The sequence below is a fragment of the Ammospiza nelsoni genome, chromosome 6 (genome assembly GCF_027579445.1).
Source record: "Ammospiza nelsoni isolate bAmmNel1 chromosome 6, bAmmNel1.pri, whole genome shotgun sequence".
In the NCBI taxonomy this organism is placed as follows: domain Eukaryota; kingdom Metazoa; phylum Chordata; class Aves; order Passeriformes; family Passerellidae; genus Ammospiza; species Ammospiza nelsoni.
In genome coordinates, this window is record NC_080638.1 from 41,838,787 (window position 1) to 41,861,453 (window position 22,667).

The 22,667-nt window shown below is 47.5% G+C and overlaps 1 long non-coding RNA gene across 1 annotated transcript; it reads left to right on the forward strand.

Moving 5' to 3' along the window:
- The first annotated feature begins 294 nt into the window (after positions 1 to 294).
- LOC132074816 (uncharacterized) lies at positions 295 to 17,509 on the forward strand. Its single transcript, XR_009418656.1, has 2 exons — positions 295 to 361; positions 15,497 to 17,509. It is a non-coding gene; the product is annotated as an uncharacterized LOC132074816 (long non-coding RNA).
- The last annotated feature ends 5,158 nt before the right edge of the window (positions 17,510 to 22,667 follow it).

Consider the following 22,667-nt stretch of genomic DNA (forward strand, 5'->3'; position numbering starts at 1 on the left):
CTTTTTCAGTGAAGTGGTTTCTCAGCCAGGTGGCACTCAGTACTGTTTTATGGAGTTATTTTCTCCCAGGTAAGGGAGTTGCATTTGATTATTTTATATGAAATTGTTATCTGTAGGGGGATAGAATATAAGTAAATAAAGGTAGTATAGAAAGTAATCTTACCCCCTAAAGAGTTGCAGCTGGGTTAATTATTAAAGATTAGGAGCAGGCCTGACTTTAACAGGCCACACCTGTAGCCAATAAGAAGAGTGCTATAAAAGACTGGATTGGTTGGGTGAGGGAAGCTGGTATCAGTTGGTTGCTGTGAGAAGAAGGAAGAGTCAGTGCTTAGAGGAGATGCCTACGAGAAACATCGAGGAGGTATGAAACTCTTGCACTAAGGAGACCATAATATGGAACCTTTGTGATATAATGATAACAGTTATCGGCCATTCCTCCAGCCTATTTGGGCTCCTCCAAATGGTAGCACTGCTCTCTAAGCATGTTAGATACTGCCCCTGATTTGGTGTTGTGCACTAATTTGCTGTTTGTAAGCTTTGTCACACCATTCAGGATGTTATTAAGGGCATCACAGAGTACTGATCCTCAAGAGATGCCACTAGAGTCCACTGGTTATCACTTGGGCTTTATACTGCTGACTGATGTTGAGTGTGGTGATCCAGACAGCTTCCAACCCACCTCATTGTTCATGAGGCAAATATGTGCCTCACTAATTTGTCTCTAAGCTTAGTTGTAGGGGTAGATGGCATTGTAAGCTTAACTAAAGTCAGTTATTGGCTCCGTGAGAAGCAAAGAGCTGATGCTCCATCTCCTGTGCAGCAGTGTGCTTTGCCAGGACCCTCTAGTCCTCTCCACAAAACCCCTTTCCTGGTCACTCACCTGATCCCATCTCCCATCTGCACTGACAGTGCTCTCAGGCTGCCCTCCTTCCTCTCACCAACCTGCTTTCCCATGACTGCCAAGCCTCACAAGGGACCTGGGGCAGGACCAAGTAGGCAGGTAGACTTTTCATGGGTTGGACAGGTGGTTGATACATGGCCAGGCTTGCTCTCAGAATCCTTTGCCTTGCTGTGTATCTGCTGTGCAGTCTGATAATTGCAATGCCTTTTGATGAATCTTGTTCTTAATCCTCTCAAATATGTACATGTGCTGCTACTGGGTGCAGTTTATCTAATGAAGCTTTGGATAGAGTGGTCTGTTCCTGTAAACACCATTCAGACCAGGGGCCTGGCAACCTCTTATCAGATTTTTGCCCTAGGAAATAGTAAAAAGTCAGAGGGACTGTAAAGTGGGATCTGGCATGGGCTGTGGGGCTGGGATCTTGTGGGAAGTGCTGAAGACTAAAGCACACCACACAAGAGGCTTGGACAGTGCAGGCTGTGCTAGTCAGGGGAGGAGCCTTGCTTTTGTTTATTTTACTGTTTTTTTTGACTCTTTGAGCTGTGTTCTGAAGGAAGAACTTCGGTTATAGGTTAAGCCTGTCTTGGGCCAGTGAGAGAGCCCAACACTGAACAGCTGACAGGGACTAGATCCTGGAAGGGGTGTCTTGCTGCAATTATTGTGCTGGATGTTCAGGTGGCACTGAGGCTGAAGGATTCACAGGAGGCTGTTGGGTCTGCAGTTTCTAAGGCAGTTCCAGAAATAGTCATGCTTCTAGTTGTTTTTCTTTTCTTGCTCTCATCTAGGAAACATGTCTAGGTTTAAGCTAATCTGATCTCTCAGCTTCCCTTGTACCTAACAATCTGCCATGTCCAGCTGCTCACCATGCTAGATCAGAGCACTAACCCTGAGAAGTTTGAGATACAATCCCTTTGTTGCATTTGTTTGGGTTGATTGGCCATTTGTGTCCTGTCTCCAGAGAGGCCCATGGAGGTCCCTCTTCAAAACAACATAACCACTTTAATTATTATATTTTCTTGCAAGGACCATCTTTCTTCACCCCTACCTGCTGACACTCTGCATGTTGATGGCAGAGCAGTGTGAGCTCTGGTCATTGCAATAAGATAACCTTTGCAGTGGCTGTAGCCATGCAATAGAAATTGCCACTGTTGCACTTGTAGTGGTGAGTAAATACCTGAGGACTTATTGAGCTACAGAGTCTCACCTGTCTTACACTCTGCTCTGTTCTCAAGTCCTTCAGAATAAAAATGGAGGCACAGTGGAAAGTACAGGCAGTAACAAATGCTGCCTCTTGTTCTGTTGATGCTGGCAGCAGGGGCATTTTGCTGTGCTGAGTTTTCTTGTGAGGGTAATAGTTGTTGAGAAATTGCCTTCCTCTCCTAAGGAATGTCAGGCATATTCCTGACCTTCCCTTTGAGAGCCCTGTCATTGGAGTTGCCAAGCTATGTAAGAATTAGTAGAATTACCCCAGTGACTCTGGAAGAGCTGGCTTTGCTGAGCAGGTTCAATGGCTGCAGTACCTAAGGAGCCTCCTCTGTTTGCTGGCCCTGACAGGAAGGTCCTTCTGCTCCTGCTAATGGCCTCTGCCCAAATCCCTCCGTACATGAGCTAGCTCCTGTCAGAGCTGGAGAGCCTGGGTGAGTCCAGCCAGGTGTTTGGATAATGCTTTATATGGAGCAAGCCTTTCCTTTGCTTCCCTCTACCCTGCAAACCTTCTGCTGACAGGCAAGATATTAAAATAAAGACTGTGTGGCCCTTATTGATTCTACCCAAGGCTTTTATTTTTTTTTCCTGTGCAAGCCTGACACGCAAAGTCTTGCACTGGGCTTTTTAAATCAGGCTCTGGATCAAGTCTTGCAAAGATTGTGTGCAGCTGCAAGATTGCTGGAGGGGTTTTTATCCTCACATCAGATAGAGCTGGGGCAAAAAAAAAAAAAAAAAAAAAAAAGCCAAACCAAAACAAGGGGAAATCACAGACCCAGCAACTTTCTTGGCATCTCTGGGATTGTGGCTCCTCCTGCCCCTCCAGCCTTCAGAAATGTACTTGGCAGAGCTGCCCACATAGAAAAACAAATGCTTCCCAAACCAAAACAGAGTTGGGTGTTGGTAGTGAATGGGCCGACACTGCGTGCTGGCGTCATCTCTGCCCACTGCCAGCATGTTGTCATAGGAACAGCTGGATTATTTTACAATCCAGCTGTGGAGCCAATTCTCCAAAGGAGTAGCCTGGAGGGAGGAGAGAGGGGCAGGCACTGCTGTATTTTCTGGTAACTGGAGGGAGGAGGATTATTAACAGAGAGAGGGAGGGAAGGGTTACTAGTGAGTGCCATCTTTCACAGCCTGAAACCACAACTAGTCATTTCCAGCTAACTGACTGCTTTTAACTGCATCTGGGAATTACAGGCTGCCCTGTGAGAGAAGGGTGGTAAGGAAAACAGCAAATCTTTTTGTGTTGAGGCTGATAATGTCTCACAGCTTGCTGTCCTGCAGAGACCGTGACTTGCCAACTGTGGGGAGTGCTGTGCACCTGTACAGGTCCCCGCCACCCAGAAATTTGTAGTTGATCAATTAATGGGTCTCCCTTACCACGAAAATGATTCATCACTGTTTCCCTTGCCCTCTTTGCAATGTTTGGTGCCCTCTTTCCTTTCTGGATGCTCCTTAGATCCTCTTTTGAGGCTGCAGAGCACTGAGGGCATTGTAGGTGCCTAAGCAGAGGTTTAGTCTTTGTGCTGGTGGAGGCTGTCACACGAAAGTGAACGCATTTGGTGCGATGAAAGAATGTTTGCTCTTAAGTGAACTCTGGGCCTTGCGATTTAGCAAATCACACTGGTTTGGGGCTTGATGAGTACCCACAATGAGGATTTGATGACAAAAGCCGGGAACCTGCAGCAGCTGCGAGAACAGAGCCCTTTGCTCTGATACAGCTGGGGCTGCTGCTCTTCTGGCAGGGGAGGGATTTGTCTGTCGGCAGAGTGCTCCTGGCCCAGGGAGAAGTGAGAAGAGGCAGGGAGGCGTTACCAGGTCACTGCTGGGCCGCGTCCAGGCCGTGGGTACACTCGTGGCGCCTGAACTGAGGCGGCCCCATCCCGTTCCAGTGTCTAAGTGCCGCGGCGCCGTCCCGGGACGAGGCGGCGAGGGCGGCACGGGCTGCCGGCGAGCGTGGCCGGCAGAGGGCGCAGGCGGCGGCCCGGGAGCGCCGGCCCGGCTTGGTCAGGCCCGGGAGCAGCGGCCCGGCCCGGGCTGGGCTGCTGCGGGCGTCCCGGGAGCTGCAGCTGCTGGGCACGGCCTGCGGGCCCCGGCAGGGACAGACAGCTACTCCGGCCCTGCGCTCCCGCCAGCTGGGGAAGCAAGGGGCGGGCAGCCGCCTCAGCTCCGCCAGCGTACTCTGCGGCCTGCCTTGGCTCGAGCTCTCCTTCCATCAGTCGCAGGGAGGGATGTTGGAGCAAGAGCTGGCCGTGGGTCATTGCCAGGACAGGTGAATGAACCTTGCTCTCCCTTGCCAAACGATGTGGCCGCTCTGATAGGTGTGACTGGTTTGGAGACCCCTTCCCTCTGTTTGCAGATGGCAGCAGGCTGGGGGAGTGTTGGTTTGCTGGAGGTTAGGAAGGTGCTGCAAGGGGATCTGAACAGGCTGGATTGATGGGCTGAGGCCAGTGGTATGAGGTTTGACAAGGTCAAGTGCCAGATCCTGCTCTTGTGTCACAACAACCCCTGCAGTGCTACAGGCTGGGGGCAGAATAACTGGAAAGCTGCCCAGCAGAAAAGGACCTGGGTGTGCTGGTCATCAGCACCTGAACACGAGCCAGTGTGTGCCCAGGTGGGCAAGAGGGCCAGTGGCACCCTGACTTGTGTCAGCAATAGTGTGTGACCAGCAGGACCAGGGCAGAGATTGACTCCCTGTACTTGGCACTGGTAAAGCCGCACCTCGAGTCCTGTGTCAGATTTGGACCGCTCACAACAGGAAAGACATTGAGTTGCTTGTACCCAGAGAAGGACAGACAACAGAGCTGGGGAAGGATCTGGAGCACAAGTCCTGTGAGGAGCACCTGAAGGAGCTGGGATTGTTTAGCCTGGAGAAAAGGAGGCTCAAGGGAGACCTTTTTACTCTCTACAACAACCTGAAGGGAGGTCATAGTGAGCGGGGGGTCAGTCTCCTCTCCCAAGTAACCAGGAACAGGACAAGAGGAAACAACCTCAAGTTACACCATGGGAGATTTACATTGAGTATTGGGAAAATTTCTTCACTGAAAAGGTTGTCAAGCATTGGAACAGGCTGCTTAGGGAAATGTTAGAGTCACCATCCCTGGAGGTATTTATAAGACGTGTAGATGCAGTTTTTAGAGACACGGCTTAGTGGTGGACTTGGCAGTCTTGGGTTTATAGTTGGAATCAATGATCTTAAGGGTCTTTTCCAGCCTGAATAATTCTGATTCTCACATGCAGTTTTTGCCAGAGCTGGAAGGCCAGGTCCAATTTTATTCCTTGATTTTAAAGTGTGACAGATAAGAACCACAGAATGCTAGTGATAAGAACCACATGCCAGAATGCCATGTGAGAAGACTCTCACATCGTGATTTGGCCCTTTGTCAGAGCTCAGAAAAGATACTGAGCCTTTTTCCATACTTCTCTTGGCATTTTTGTTTATCTCATATAGGGGTTGATGCTGCATGTGCAGCCTAGGGTCTAGGAGAGATTTAAAAGGGCAATACCTGTCCTGTACCTTATTGATTCTTAACATTTTAATTAAATACACGTCAGATTTGCAAAGAAATATTTTAGGCATTGCAGTACCTTCTTCCATCCCTCCTTTCTCCATTCTTCTGGCTCCTCCCAGTGGTCTCTGTTGACCCTGCCAGTGAAGACTTGCAGTTCCCTTTAGGGGCACAGTTGGTAGGACCTTGAGTACTCACATCCAGCACACAGCTTTCAGCATGTGTGCTTCTTTACCAACATCTCCAAACTTGTCAGAGAAGCTCCAGTGAGAACTGGCAGCTTTAAATTCTCTTCAGGATTTGGACTAGTGAAGATACCTATTTGAAGAAAACGACTTCTGGGCCTTTTTAGCAGTGCAGTTCTGGACCGGGCTCCTGTTCTAAAGTAGTTATTTGCAGATGAAAATAGCAGATGGAAATCTTGTAAGATATACAAAGAAAATGCTTTACATGGTATCTAAACTGCCACTCCAATTAATTCCACATTTTTGAGGAGGTAGAGAGATTCCTCTTTTCTAATTTTATTTTTGGTCTCTACTGGTTTGGGGACACATTTAAGGAGGCAAACTGCAGGCAGTGACTAATGAAGTGTCTCAGATGTCTTTCCATGATAAGACAGTCACCAGTGTGGAAAATTCTGCACTTCTTCTGAGGGGAATTTTGCCTCTTGCTTTCTGCTATAAGGAACCCACTTTCCTGTTCTTCTTTATTTTAGGCTTCAGCAGAGAAGGAAGATTTAGGGGATTTTTGGCAAGTCAGGAGGATGTTTTTTTCCTAGATTTTCAGCAGCTTCTCATCACAGTGGTGCTGAGGTAGACTTTCTTTTCCAAGTTATCCCCAGTGTGAGCTGTTACATATTTACCTGGCTTCATCTCCCATGCAGCCTGTCACCCTGGTGCTGTGCCATCGCTTGGTAAGACTTGCCAGCTGTGTGGCTGTTGTGGATAATCTGTTGAGCTGAGTGATTTGGCCAGAGCAGTGGCACTGGTCAGGGCAGTGCAGCCCCAAGCCTGCAGATAGGCAGCTGTTTCCAGATTGTGGATCAGCTCTTGTGATGTTTGTAATGAGAGCAACAATTGCTGCTGCCCAAGTTTTGCATGGATGCATTGTAGGATCTCTCTGGTTGCTTGTGGTATAGCTGTGTGGAACTTTTACTTCCCAAATGGTTGGTGTTGGTACATAACAGGACTACCCACCGCTAGAAATGACTGAATAGGACATAAGGAAGCTGGGGCAGAATATGGGAAGGAAGCAGAAAGAAGAAAATAAAATTGATGCAGGGTAATTGTGGGAGGGAATGGGAGGTGGGACACTAGATTTTACAGGGAATTGTTAGTGTGGGTCCAGGGAGGAGTAGCTGAGAATTGTCCTGTGGAATTACTTGATCCATGTTGGCACTTTGAGGGTGCTATGTGGTGGCTGGACCCCAGCTCTACTCCAGGAATTCCCCAGCAATTTCAGGTCCCTGGTAGGTGAACCAAGACCTTTAAATGAGGCAAAGTTCAGCACTTAGGCTGCTGTGCCCCTGCTCCTGCAGTGGTGCTGGTGATGTCAGTGTGGGGAACATGCAGCAGTCAGAGTGTACTGTCTGCCAGCTCCTTCTGCCTTTCAGGTTATTTCTCTTCTGAAATGGTCCTGTGTAGTGTGCTTGTGGCCAGTGATGGACCCTGTGCTTAATGCTGCATTCCCAGAAAATAAGCAATTCAGCACTGAACCAGTGCTTAGCTGCACTCTCAGACAGAGCTGCCCTTGCAAAAATGAGCAGTTCAGGCACTCCAGTGCATTGTTTGATTAGGGTTTCCCAGACTCCTGTGTTTGAGACTCTTGTAAGGTGTCCAAATGGTTTTTTTGAAAAGGGTCATCAACAGACAGTCCTGCAGAGCACTGAATATGTTTGTTGTCTTGAACCCCAAACATAGATAGGTGCGATGTTGCTGGCTCTTGGCATTTGGTACCCATCCAAGCATCAAGTACACCATTGGCATTCAAGTTGTAAGGCATTAACAATAATAATGTATCATGTCAGAGTTGATTCTTCTTCCTCTGACTCCAAGAGTTTTTCTGCTTGCAAGCATTTAATTTTTCTAAGCTAGGCTTTTGGTTGTGGTGGGGTTTTTTGTTTATTTTGGTTTTTTGTAAGTAAACGTGATCAGGTTAGTTTTGACCCTCTAGTGTAGTCATTAGCTAGTAGCAAACTTATTGGAATCACTTGATGATAAAAAAATAAGTTATCAAGTGAAGACTTTTAGACTTTTTCCAAAAAAATTAAACATGCCTTTGCTCATCATGCTTACAATCTTTTTATTGCAGTAATGAAATCCTGTAAAAGAGAAAGGCTTAAAAGTATGGACAAATATGAAACTAATTAGCTTGCTGTCATTGTCCAGGCTGAATGAAGTGCTGAAAGAAAATAAACATTCACAGTGAAACACAGCATGGATCTAAACAAATTCTTTTAGCTTTAGTAGTAATCTATAGGGCTTCTTTACTAAACTAATGGCTGGAGAATTTTTTATTTTAAAGCTGGGTTTGTGCTCTGACCCCATCAGCACTGAAGCTGCACAGTTCAGCATGGACCTGCTCTCGCCACAGAGGCAAGACTCTCTCCTGTCAGAGTGTTTCTTTTTGCAGGCAATCATGGTAGCTGCATGTGTCTACTAAGCATGCAGCTGCACACAGAGTTTTTGATTTGGACTCCTGCCTTTGAAAGATCAGGCCATGAGTGATTATGGTTTTTAAATTTGCTTTGCAACTTGTACGATCCCTGAGAGTGCCTTCATTTCCAGAAGTAGCTGGTCAATGGCTTTTTCTTTAGATAAAGAAATTTCTGTTCTCTGGCCTGAGTGGAACTTGTCAGCTGCAGGAGGGATTGTAGCTGCAGTTGTGGGCTGTGAAGTTCCCAAGATTCCCATCGCCACCTTCGTTTAAACATCCCCCAGCCCTGCTATAAACAAGTGAGAGACACTCACCCTGCACCCTGGCTTTGAGCCAGGGATATCAGAGCTCTGGCTGGAGACAGAAGGGAGAACAGAAAATAGTGTCAACTCATGCATCATCTCAGTGAGGACAGACACCCACCATTAGCAAAACCAGACAAACCTGGGGTTGCTGCTTACTAAGCAGTTTGTTTCTTGTCTACGTTACAATGTGCAAGTGAGCTGCAAAGGCAGCAAAGCACCAGCTGCCTGTGCTCCATGTACAAAGGGCACCTTCTTGGCCAGTCCTGTTGCAGCAAGATACCTGTAGGGCTGTGGATGTAGTGTATGAGGCTCTTGGCTGGTTTTGGATGGTTTCCTAAGGTGACCAAGTTTATGTAATCTTGCTGTTTACCATGGGGCCCTTCTGGCAACTTTTGAACATGTGGAACAGTTTCAATCAAATTTGAGATAAGAGCAGAAATTCCCAAGGTTGTTACATTTCTACAGGGTTTGTGAGGTTCTACAGGTGGACAGAAGAATCAAGATGGAGAGTGCAGTTGGTTTGGCCCTTGGTCTGGCAACCATGTCCAGGGATGCACAGGTACCCTGTAAATGGAGGATGTGTGTGCCAGTACCACAGCCAGCAGACACATGCCTCAGAACTGGGGATGGGAGAGGTGGAAGCCAGGATCAGTGTTGTGTGGCAGAGGCATTCAAAGGCAGGGGACACCAGTGTGGGAACTGGCTCACCTGCTTTCTTCTGTTCCAAGATCTTTATCTAGACTAGCTTGTACTTCTTAATACTGGAGAGAAATCTTGACAGTCTGTGCTCACGAGTGAAGATTTAGATACACCTCTCTGCAGTTTCATGCACTTGAGAATAAGACTTTCTTGGATGGCTGCATTTTCTAAGCTCTTCTTTAATCAGGCTTGAACCTTGAAAGCAGTGCCTGTATCCTGAGGGACTTTGCAGGGATTTAGGTGCAGCCCATCAGCTCTTGGCAAGTTTTCAAGGTGGCATGGCTTCCTTTTGTGGGAAGTCTTCACTGTCTCGTCTATATATGTTGTCCCCTTGCATCAGGTTTATGTGTCAGCAAAGACTGGGAGGGTGCTACACAGTAGCTGGACTTTTTTTGGCTACTGCTTATGAACTTCAGGAACCATAGATTCTGCCTTATGGAGCACCTTAGTACATTACTCTGGGAGGGCTGTAGCTCAGTTTTGCAAGTTGATCTGGTGTACAACTGTTACCACTGGATCCTTGGGATTATTTGCATACCTTGCGAGTTCCTCCTCCGTCTGTGCCACACTGCAGTGCGTGTCATCTGAGCTGGTTTGCTGAGTTGGCCAAGTGCCTCTGGGGTCACCTTGGCTGTCCACCCTCCTCTGTGGATCTGGAGTGCATGGCCTCCTGTCTGTGGTTCAAGGGTGTAGCCAGCCCCCTCTGGTTGCCATGCTCCTTGCTTCTGCAAGGTTATACAAGGAAAGCTGAAACTTTCTTGCCAGAAGCAGGGGAGCAAATTCAGTCTCTGGCAGACCTGGAACAATGAACAGCTTGGAGAAGGTGTGCTTCCAGGACACATGCCAGCACTGAACCAGCACCAGTGGCTGCTTTACAGAAATGCCACAGGCAAAACGAGAGCTCTGGCAATTCACAAGCTCCCCAGGTTTGACAGGCAATCATCGAACCTCTCCTCTTGTGTAAGACTGGCCCCTTCATTTCAAGCAGTTTCCTCTGAACCACACCCAATAACATGGGTTTGCCAGCTTTTGGGAGGTTAAGCAGCCTCAGTGCAGAAGGCAATGAAGACAATCTGCCCCGTGCAGGGATTGATCAGCCACACTCTTCAAAGCAGTGCTTTAGTTCTAATCAGAGGTGGCCTGGCAATGGCATCTGGCTGTGTTTCTCATATTCCATTCTTCAGGAGATTAAAAACTTTTTGAGTACTGCATGTTTACTCCCTGGGATTACAGTGGAATAAAGACACTTTCTTCTAAGTGTGCAAGATGCTAAAGAGGCTGAGCTTACTGTGGGGCAAATAGTGCAGCTCTCAGCCATTGCAGTCTGTCTGACTCCTCCATTCCTCAGTGGTCAACATCCATTTTAAAGTAGGGAAGTGATGCTTTTCCCAGAAATGTACACTAGCATCCATTTACTTTCTTTTCCCCTACCCACTGTGTTCTTCTCTGTCTGCTTGAGGACTCAGGCTGGGTTTTTACCCATATTCCCAATGGGAAGTGCTTGGAGCTATTTTATAGGATGCAAGGTGCATTTTAAATTGGAGAGGGATAAAACCAGCAGTAAAAGAAAATCTCTTCTGAGTTGTAAGGGCCAAAAGGAATTAATCACTGCAGGGAAATGGGCCCTCTTGTCTACACAGAGGGTGGGAGAAAGAGAAAAGGAAGTGCCTTAGAATGGAGAAAGGAAAGAATGGTCCTTGCATTGTCCCTGTCAGTACTAAAATAAATCTCTGAAGAGAGAGAAGGGGGAAACAATAGCAGCAGAAAGCTGCCAGAGTGATGGAAGAGCAGAGCTTTAGGAGCAGATCTCTTCCTGGTGAAAGGCTGCCAGCTCAGGACCTTTGTGGTTAGTTTGCTTTGGTGAACTGAGTAACTTCTGGCATGCACTTGTCTTTCTCATCTGTGGACTGCTTGCTAAGTAGGCAGAGTGGTGATACTGAGGGCAATATCCTAGCAGGAATGCAGCTGAGCCATTGGATCAAATACTGGATTTGAACTAACCCAGTCTTGTTTTGGAGCAACTAAACTGTCTGGTGGGCTGGAAAACTCTGGGGAACCTTGACTAAGGTTGCTAGAGAGCAATGTAGCAGAGAGTTTCCATCCAAAAAGGATCCAGGCAACATGTCCTTACAGTAAACAGAAGAAAGCCTTGCAATTCTGTGATCCTTAAGCATAAGGGGGAGTGGATGAGGCTGCTGGGAGCAGGCTGACAGCCCTGGGATGTTTTATACTGACAGAGCACATCTGTAGAGCAGGGCTGCCAGGCTGTCGTGCAATCCCACTGGGGGCCACTTCAAGCACATGCTGTCTGCAGCTCTGGGGCTCCTCACACCTTCCTGGGCGTGACTGCAGCAGGGAAGCAGGTCAACCATCAGCATTATTAACAGCAAATCTGACATCTGTGCTGGCCAGTGGAACAGCCCAGGCATTTGGTTTGTTTATTTTTCTTCTGTCTTTGGCACTTTTTCTCTCTACAGAAGGCGCCCTGAGTGCGTTGCTAACACACTGCTTGGGGTAAGCACTAAACTAAACTTCCACTATTTTGAGGAACCCAGCTCAGGCATTTTTTTAATGACTGCTGCTTTTTTGTGATTCTTGGACAAATTGAAACTAAAACCTCCTCGGTGACATGCTGTTTTTGTCTGTTCTGCTGGTAGGCTGCTCTGTGGCTGCAAATCTCCACCATACCCAGATTCTGCTCTTGGCCTAATTTGACACTCTGAGCTAATTTCATTAATGTCAAGGGAGACATTTCCTCTTTATGCTGGTGCAGAGCTCGTTTGGACATGAGCCCCACCATACCTAGAGGAGAGCTGCAACTATCAAGATATATGCAACAGAGGTTCTGGAGTGCAGAATGTGAGCACATAACTGCTGGGCACTAGAAAGAGCTGCTCTCCTTCCTTCAGCTTGCAAGTAGCTTTGCCAAGAGCAGCTTTTCAACTTTTGAGCTGTTAATTTGCCTAGGACTTGCTCTGCAGCTTTAGGGAAACAGACCTTTGCATTGACCTTTGCCTGGAGATATCCTTCTGAGGCACCTGCTATTCTCCCTCTTCCTAGTTCCAAACCTACCTGTCGGCATCATGAGCCACTTGCTTTCTTGGTCTTAAAAACAATGGGGCTCAGAATGTTAGGCTCTTTGGAGCAATTACAGTCTATTTTTAGCTGAGCAGTTTTTGAGAGCATTTGCTTAGGTGTAGGTACAGTGTCCAGGGATGAGGACTTGGAGGCTTGTGACTGCTAGGATGCTGAGCAGAGGTCTGGTGAGTCTGGCAGTGGGGGTTCACTGTCTCTTTTGGGGGTGCTGCAGGGAGGGGCCTGGGGTGGGTGTAGCTGGTCATATGTATCAGCAGCCAAAACCTGGTGTTGTAATGTCTGAGACGCTCCGAGTTTGGAAAAGGCCCCGATGATATCACCCTGCAGAACTGTTAATAATGCAGGAAAGGAAATGTTCACAAGGCTTTTCCAGATCTTTATAGGAGAGGAATTAATACACTCTCTTCCTATGCCCATTACTCTGTTTGGAAATGGCTTTCTCTCACCACCAAGCATTAAAAGGGATGGTTCTTTCCCTTTTTTTCCTTGTCCTTGCTGTTGCAATCTCTCTACCACATGTAGCAGTGAGTGTTGAGGGCAGAGAGTGTGAGAGCAGTAGCTCTTGTGCACAAGCTCCCTGTGAGGACACTGAACTCTGCATACCATCCTTCAGTTTTGCTTAATCCACTTCCAGAAGAGATAAACAAGCCATGGTGCTTTTAGTGCTGCCACAGAATATGCAAAAAAGAGATTTAGTTCTGCAGGAGCTCTCCCATGCTACTTCTCCTTTGTGGCTCCTCTGTCTCTGCAGTTCTCCATACTCCACACCAACCCAACATGACCACCAGCCCTCGTCAGTGCCCCTTCCAAATCCTGCAGTGGAGACCTGCTTGACTGCAAGATATTCCTTGTTCATTTTGGCTCTAGCCTGCTGCTGAAGAAAGCATCTCTCTCCTGGAAGTGGGGAGTGATACCATGCAGAGATTGCTTAGTTGCTTTCAGCTCTGCTTTTTTATCATGATCTATTCACTGTCACAAGATCCTTGGAAGAGTGGGAAGTAAGAGTCCAAAGCTGGAGCCAGTTAATGTGAATTAAGCGAGCAGTACTCCACATGGCACAAAGAGCATGAGGAATTATGTCAACCAGTGACTGCATGAACTAGGCAATTATCTCTTTGATTTTTCTCAACCAAAATGTGAGGAAGAACTTAATGCAGTAAGACTTGTAGCCTGACTGAGCTGGTGTGTTGTACTGAGAACAAGTGAAAATAAGGCCTGTTAATCTGCTTTGCTGGGGGAGCTTTCTCTTGTAGCCAGCTGCTCATTGCCAATCACAGAGACTTGCTTCCCCCTTCCCTAGTGCATGGGCTGGTCTTCCTTCTGCCATCTGTGATGGATGAGATCAGTGTGGAGCTCCGCCCTCCTGCATGCAAGAGAAATGAAGTTGTGGGCAATTTGAGAGACGGGCAAAGCAGATAACAACTGTGGCTTTCAAAAACTTCGTGTCCTGGACTCGTAGATTCCAGCATGGACTTGCCTGCCAACTGGCTGAAAAAGGACTCTGAGAATTTGTTTATGCTTGTAAGCAGCTACTTGGAGCAAGCAAGGTCCTACCCTTACAGAAACAGAAAGATAAGAGAAGGAATTGATTTTCTAATAACTTTCACTAATTTTTGGAGTGCAGCCCAAAGGACAGCAGTGGGGAGCAGGTCAGGCAGGGGGTCTGTGTTACGTTATGCTTGCGAGAAAGATGCCAGTGGGATTTTCCTCTTGAGGAGGGGAGTAAGGATCTCTCTTGAACAGTTTACCAAATATTGTGGTCTGAACTGGGGGAAATGGAAGGTGTTGACAGACAGGGGAGATAGATTGAACACAATGCTAACCAGTTTAGCCAAAAGATGTCATAGGTGGGGGGAGCATTGCTGTCTCCAAACATCTGTGAGGAGATGGAGATTGCGTTAGCAAGAGGGGGAAAATTTAGACTTAGTATCAGGAAAGTACTTCCTAGAAGTGAGCTGTGTCTCCACAGGGAGGGGGTGGGAGTCCCATATCTGGCAAGATGGAAACAGCAATAATAATGAATTTGATTACTTGCTGTGTAATGATAACAAATAATGTAAAATGAGTCTTGATAAAGAGCTAGATTTCTCTGATAGCAACCAAATGCACTAGACAGGGATGAGCGGGGTGGGACTTGGCAGGTGTCTGATGCCGACAAGTGTGCACCTGGGAGTTCTGTTGACTTCTTTGAGCCACAAAGCCTGTATTTATGTTTTTGTTCACTTAATACTTCAGAGCAGAGATAAGTTCAATTCCTGGCCCTTTCTCTGAGGGTTTTCATTTGAAGGAGAATTCTGGTACAGCAGTGATCAGTTTGTGCTTTATTTGCTGGCAGTGGGATTCCAGAGACCTGCCCCCACCAGCTTGATTCATTCACATGATGTTTGGAGTGGAAGGATCTCCCAGCAAAGAATGCAGAAAGGCAAATTTTTGGTTGGGGGCTGTTCTATGAGATGAGCCAAGGGGTGGGGTGGAGTGGAGTGGAGTCTTAAATGGACAGTCACATCCAGGAATATGTGAGAATCATCTCCTCTGAGATGTGGCCAAGATCCTAGGCGCCCTGGCAAAGGGAGCCCTGCCTACAGAGCAGGCAGAGTTGTAAGTAAGGAGAGCAACTTGGTCGGTGGACCCAAGTGAGCCCCAGACACCCAGACTACAGAGCCAAGACCCCGGGTTTCTCTGCAACTGCTTTATTGGAAACAGACCAGCAACAGTCTCCTATTAATACACCACTCAGAAAGATGGGGTTAAGGCCAGTGTTTGGGGGCTTTTGGTTTTGGTGACTGATGAGGCCTTGATTTGCTTTGGTAACCCAAAGCATCTTTGGAGCAAGATGGCAGCATTTCATTTTCCTCCAAAATTAGAGCTTTGGTTTTGTTTAGCATGGTTTATAGTGCCAGCCCTGGAGTGTTAAGATGTGAAAGGGGAATGCCCTTCACCTGTGGCCTTATGCTTGGTCTGCTGATGATTATGTCCTAAACAGTAATCATAAAATAATAGGAAAATGATGACTGAGGAGGTGCTGGGAGAACTGTGCCACTCCTGGTGTATCACCTGCCCCACGAGTGGAAGGGGAAATGGGTGACTCAGGGCCTGGGAACACAGCTGTGACACTTGTTTTACAGGGTCTGGTTTCAGAGTGGCTGAATGCTCTCCATGGGGGTCAGTCTCTGTCCACAACAAGCTGTGTGAGGGCTGAAGGAGAGGAGTTTCCAGCCCTGCCTGATAGCAGCCCTACAGCACAAAATTGTCAGATCGGAAGCACCTGACTGTGCAAATGTGAAGCATGGACAAACATGGGGAAAGGAAGACTAGAAAATGGGCTGGTGGTTGAAAACATTTTTTACCCTGAAGCACGTTTGTTGGGGTACACAAGGAGTCCTCTCACAATCCACAGGAAAGCAATCACAAAGGGAAAATAAACTCCAAGAATCAGGCAATCTCAACAGCCAGATCAGCAGGCTGTTGTCCACATTTCCCCAAAATAGGCTGTGTCATTTCAGAGACACTTCCATTCCCCCTAGTCCTGCTGCCTTCATCCATGAGCAGCCCCTCAGTGTGCTCCTACCAGGTAATTGTTAAACTGCCATGTGGAGCATGAGGGAGCTGAAAGGAGAGGATAAAGGGTGAAGAGTGTGTGCTGGCTTCAATGTGGTGGCCAGCCTGGGCAGGAGGAACACAGCATGCTTGCTTGGAGATCCCCCTGGATCTGTGGAGATCCACCTGATGCAGGCTCCCTGCTTCCCCAGGATCTTATGGGATGGCTACAAACCATTGCTTCTAAGGATGCTTCCAACTTGCCCTGATGGGCAACCCGTACCTCCACCTCCTCAGCTAAAGGCTCTCTTTTTTGTGCTGTGAAGGGTTCAGCTCCCTGTGTCCTTGAGACTGAAATGATGGAAGTAATACCCAATGCTGTCAGTTCTGTTTTCCACCATAAGAAGCCATGTGGCTTACCCAGAGCCAGCTCAGTGTGTAAAAAAGGATCAAGAGGAGTGGCCAGTCACGGGACAGAGCCAGCCTGCAATGGCAGCATACCTCCAGTGCAAAATGGGGTGGTCAGCTTTTCTCTCAGGTGTGACAAGAGGGTAAAGAGAGCCCCAGCTGGCAGCCTGAACACCATGTGCACTTTGAAAGGAGCCTCAAAGCTGTGTGAAATCCATTAGCAATGTCACCTGTCACTTGTGTCTGGCTTGTGGCTGAGAGCTGACAGATTGGCCCACCAGGTCCAGCTCTTTTTTGTGATAGTGGTATCTAAACCAAGCAAGCTCTGAGCTCACCTGTAGTGAAAGATCTCCCGTGTCTGGCTTCTGAACTGGTGTGGCACTGCTCAGGAATGTTGCACAGTGGGAGGCCAAACTGATCCTGTCACAAGAAGAGGAACCACCACAGCCAAGCCTGGCTCTGTACGCTACTCATGAGGGCAAGCACTTGGGGAATGGTCATCCCTCCACCCTCCTGCAAGTCTGCTGCTACAGCTGGGCCTGATTTAAAGGCTGGATACTAAAATGTCTAAGGAATGAATGGAGAATCCCATGAGGCCAATACTGGGAATGATCTGGAGTACAAATTTCCCTTATTCCCTTCCTAAAGCAGACTTGCCCTGGATGCCATAAGGGCCATGGAGAAGTTAACTCTGCAGCTGGGGAGACATCTGCGATTTGGTGAGGATAGGTTCTTTCCACAGAGGCTGCTAATTCTGCATGACCTAATCTGGGTTTGTTGCTTCTCTGCACTGTGAGTCACAGTGTGCACAGTCCTTTGGTCACTGTGGCAGGCTGCAGGACTTCACAGTGGCCTATTGCTCTTCCTACAGATGATGACTGTTTTTGACTTGGCTGTCATGTGCTGTTTGATGCTTTCCATTTATATCTAATAAGATCACCACAATCTGCAGCAACTGTAGGTTGTCATACTAAGATCTTCACAGCAACAAGTGATATATTAGCTGGTCAGGAGACACACTGGTCCGGAACGAAGCCTGTATCAAAAAAGTTCCCCAAAGAAGCCACTGATAACTCTTAGGAATTGAAAGCCTTAGTGTGGTTGTCTTGTGAATGTAAAGCTTTACAGAGCTGGGTGGAGGGGGAAAAAACTTTTGGTTTAAAAATAAAGCAGAAGTTCATCATTCATTGAAAGGTGAGTGCTGTCTTCCTTATCAGCCTGCCCAGCAGTCGTGGAAAAGCTGGTGCCATCAGTAAATCCAGCCTGTTGACTGGAGGGCTCTGCCCTACCCTGCACCTACTGGGACAGCTGAGCCCTGAAACTGCAGATTCCCAAGCTGCAAGCACTGGGACGTGGGTACCAGATTAGCTCTTTTTATTTCCTTTCATTTAGCAGGATCCTGCAGAGCTGGGTAGCTGCCAGTCAGTCTGTCAAGACGTGAACTATTTTGGGAGTTTTTATGATGGAACAATATTTTTTTGGTAAACAAACGGAAAGCTGTTAAACAGGGACCTTCACCTCACAGCTCCCGGTTCAGCTCCCTCACTGCTGCCATGCCACAGTGACTGTACTGTCCACTCTGCACAGTCCCTTCATGGCTCCTGCAGGGGCAAAACAAATAGCAGCTCTTTTTAATTTTTTTTTCTTTTTACTAACTCCTCAACAAAAAACCAGAAAAAGTTCAAAAAGCCACAACCCCCCTCCCCTGCCAAAAAAACCCAACAACAAAGAAACAGCCACCCCCCCCAAAAAAAAAAAAAAAACAAACCCAAAACAAAACAACCTGAACAAAACCAAAACCAACAGAAAGCCAAGATAGAGAAGAAATAGAGCAAATTTGGTTTAGGCAGCAGAAGCAGTTGCTTGGTGGACTTAACCCCTAAAACACCTGAGGGCAAGCTCTATATTGTCTCTGTGTGTCATGTTATGTGACCATGTAGCAGCTAACCACATCCCAGGCTGGATTTCCTCAGGGCTACTGGTGACACATGAATCCAACCAGCAGTGACACAGGGCTGCTGGCTGTGTACAACAGAGGGACTTCCTTTTTTCACAGTGCCTGTTAGTAGGAAGCCCTGATGGAGTCACAGAGTGCACAGAGGAAGATTTTTGTCTGGAAGAATTGAGCAGGGAAAGAAAGGGCAGAAGCATTTCCTGCTCTAAAATGGATGTAGTGTGCTCAGGGAAAAAACCCAAAGGGGCCAGTGAGTCCTTCCTGCTGCTATGGGCTAAAATTAGTTTTGCTATTCCTAGGTACTGGTGCCAGTGGAGAATCTAGTCTTACATGGCCTATATCTGCCCCAGCCTTTGGGGGAACTGATTGATGGCTATCAGTTGGAATGAGCCAAGCCTTTTGTATGCTCCACATGTTTGTCCACGTCACAAAGGCAGTTTGTGGTTTTCCTTGGTTCCTGGAAAGTCCAGTCCAGTTTGTACAACAGTGCTGGCTCACACAGTCCTACTGGGAGCCCATTAATTCCAGAGCAGGCGCATCGCCGAAGAATCTCGAGGGATTCTTCTTCTCTCTTTGCCCCTTGATCCACTCTCAGCCTTACCAAGGAGTTGGAGTTTGCCCCACAGACAACTCACACAATGAGATCTTTTGCTTACACCACTCTGATTCTGCCTTGGGATCTCTCCTTCAAGTAGCTGTTCTTTCTCTGACACTGCTACTAATGATTTTTTGGAGGAGCCTTCAGTAAAATTGACTGTGGGCAAGTGCACCTCCTCCCTGGCCAGCTGTCTGCCCTTCTCTGTGGGCAGTTTTAACCCCTGCACTTCCCTCTCTCATTCTCCAATTTGTAGGGATTTTTCTTTGCTTTTGCAGCCTCAACAGGTCAGCTCTGGCCCTTAGCCTTCTCCATTTCATTCCGATGCTTCCTGGGATTCTTCCTGTGTCCATGCATGTGCATGAGCCTCTTCTCACCTATAGGTCTTCAGCCCCCTCCCAGGGCAGCTTCCCCAACCCACTGTTCCTGCTCTTCCTGCCCTCTGCACTGAGTGCCTTCCTTGGCACTGTGGTTTGCTTTTCTGCCATGTAGGAGCAGAATTCACCTGGCCCCACCATGGGAGTGCCTGTGCTGTACTTGAGGACTGAGAGTCCCAGGACTGCTGGGAGGACATAGGATGAGCATTTTGGGAACTGCAGCAGCGATGCAGTGGCAGAGATGCACACCAGTCCTCAAGCTCTTTGGCATTTAAGGCACCCCCATTCTGCAGCTGAATGTACAGACACACATTTACTCAGGTCTTTTAGATTCCAAGCCTGCATTTTAAGCAGATATCTAAGCTGTCAGGAGTCATGCAGTTCATATATGCTGTGACTACAGCTTCTGCCTTCAGCTATTGGAATCTCACTCCTATTTCCTCTTTAATTGGCTTCTCTGTCTTTACCCACTAGCATCCCCTCTCATTGCACCCCACATTTAGCCCCATGATTTGAACTTAAGTGTGCTTAGTTGGTCCATCTGCCCCACAGGGAACATACTTCATCATCAGTAAATAGCTCAGCTCTCTTCCTTTTGATCTCTTTTCTCTTGAACTGTGTGTGCTCTTCTGTGGGGCTTTATCTCTTAGCACTCAATGGCTTACCTGAATTGGTTGCTTATGTCTGTCACTCCTGCTCCTCCTGCTCAGCCTTATTCCTTCCTTAAAGAAGGCTTATCTTTCTGCTGTAATTTTATTTCTCCAGATTTTCTTCGTCTTGGTTTCCTCCAGGTTCAAGTGCACTTAGTTTTCTATGTAATTTAGGGAGCTATGCTCCATAAGGATCACCACATGGGAGAGGGGACAATCCTACAAGACATGGCAATCTAATGTGTCTTGCTTATGTTTATCTTGTGCCTCTTTGGGCCTTAGCCTATAATTGTCCAGCTGTGTCTTCTTTGTATCAGACTATCAGAGCCAGCTTTATGATCCCCTGCTTGGGCCTGAGCACTTGTCACATGGAGGGGCAGCAGAATGCATGGGTTTTGTCCCAGCAACCCCTCTGCTGTGACTTGTAGCTCTAGACCCAGGGCACCAGAAGGATGCTCTGCATCTCTGATTTTTATGGCTGTTCCTTCAGTCAGGTTGTAGATAAAGATACTCACAAAGATGGAAGGCAACCTAGGCCCTCTGCAGCTGTGACAGCAGCCAGCTGTACTACATGGTCAGGGTGCCTTGTGCTTGGGAGGAGCAGGGAAGAGGTTTCAGATGGTGACACTGGCAAAAATAGCACCCTGGGCAAGAGCTCGGAGTCCTGTCTCATCAGCCCACCTTTGCCTTCGTGAAGGATGATCCTTCTCTCAGCTTCCAACCTGCAGGCATTTTCTGGTCCTCTGTTGTTTATGATACTGCAATTTGTTGCCTTGGAAATAAGTGCTGGTTTATCCCAAACAGAGCCTACAGTTTCACAGCACAATCAAGAGAGAGGAGCAGATGGCTACCCCATCTCTTCCGTTGTGTTTCCCATTTTCCTCATCCACAGTTGGATGACAGGAATCTCTGATTCAGTGCAAGTATCTGTGGCCTGGCTGCATCTACCCATGTAAACTGGGGAGCCATGTTTCTGCTGGGATATGACATGCATTTGTGTCTAGCATCACTATTTTGGCTTCCTGCAAATGGAATTTGACCAAAAAGTAAAAAAAAACCCCAACCTTCTCACTTACTTCAGTAGTGTCTAGCATCAGGGGGCAGAAGGAAAGTTCAATACCTGCAGTTTCTGTTTCCTAGGGCTTTGTAGTAACTATCCTTAAGCGTTTGACCCTCTGCAACCTCATTTTACTGTTTTATATGTTGAACTTTGGACAATATACACCTTCTATTCTCTGTGGGCACCAGCATTCTCCTTTCCTGCAGTTCTCCTGGGCTGAATCTGCAGTTTGGCAGCAGCTGTGCCAGGTAGGGCTCAGGGAACTGCATGGAGGATAGATATTAATTTAAATGCTGTGCTTGGAAGCATCTTCCAAAGGAGCTGGTGGTCCAGAGACTCAGTGGTGTCATGGCCCTAATATGCACTTGGAGAATGGAAGAGATGTGGGGACTCTACAGGACTGAGGAGCCTTCAGGATCTGAAATGGCTGGGAGAATCAGCACTTCCAAGCCCAAGATTAATTGCTTTGCAAACAGTTCTGCTTTCATTCCTCAATGCTATTCTTTGTGATTCAGTCTGATTTGTTTGAATTCTGTTCTGAGGCTTATGTCCTACCCACCACTTTGCTGCATGAGTGCTGTCTTTCCTTGCCTGAGCAAATTTAGGATTGAGAGTAACAGAATATTTTTTCCTTTCCAAGTAGTAACATCTTTGGGCAGCTTTCTAGTGAGGACAGGGAGAGCAAAATTCCAATTGGTTTCAAGATTGAGCCTGGTTAGTTTATGAAGGGAATTATATAAGTTAGTCCTTGTGGCTGGATTTAGTGATTTGGTGTCTCTTCTAGTTCTACCTTTCTGGGAAGCAGCTATGTTAAAAATTCATTTGAAAAAGGGAAAATTATCCTCCAGGTTCAAATATTCTGCATTAAAAATGGAAAATGGAGCAGAGGAGATTTAAAACTGGTTCTTGCTTAGCAGCAGACAGGCTACAGAGCCAGGTCAAGAAAGGAGGTTGGACTGGAAAGAAAGAGAATTGCTCTATTTCAGTGTGGAGATGTGGCTCGGGGAGGGCCAGGCTGGGCCCTGGGGGTGATGAGGCCAGGCAGGAGGGCCAAGAGCATCACTGGAGTATGGGAGCAGCCTGTGAGACACTGGAGGAGGAGAAGGGAAGAGAGTTGCTTCTGATCCTTTCCTGCACATGCCATTTCTGGCTCTTTTGCTTATCACTGAACTTACCCTTTCTGCAGTGGGTAACTGACTAAGGATCCTTGGGCTGCTCCATTAATCTGTGGCTTTCCATTAACAGGCAGGTGCTTGTACCTGGGGGATCACCGTGCTGACTGCCAGAGATTCCTGGCACTGGCTACTACAGAGTTAAGCAGCCAGGCTGGAGTGTGCAAACAAACAGTGAGACCTGTACTAACAGCCCTGCTTTGTGTTAGTGGGAAGCACAGGCTCCAACTTCTTCCGATTTCTCACCTGTCCAGACTGGTACAGAAAGAAAATGCCTCTTGGAGTTTCAGAGAAAACCACACCTATTTACAGTGGATTCCCCAGGGCCCTCCTGTGGGGTATTAACTCTTCAGCCCCAGGACCACATTCTGCCTTTGGTAGGAAAAATTCCCAATACCCCTGGGGAAGTCAGCCCTTCTACCTCCACTGCATGGATTTCTCCTGCTTGTCCCCAGGCCATTGGCCCATCCACTCCCTAGAGCAAGTCCCTAGAGCAATTTCTGGTTTCTCCCATCTGTACAGTTATCCCTGTCCAATGCATAG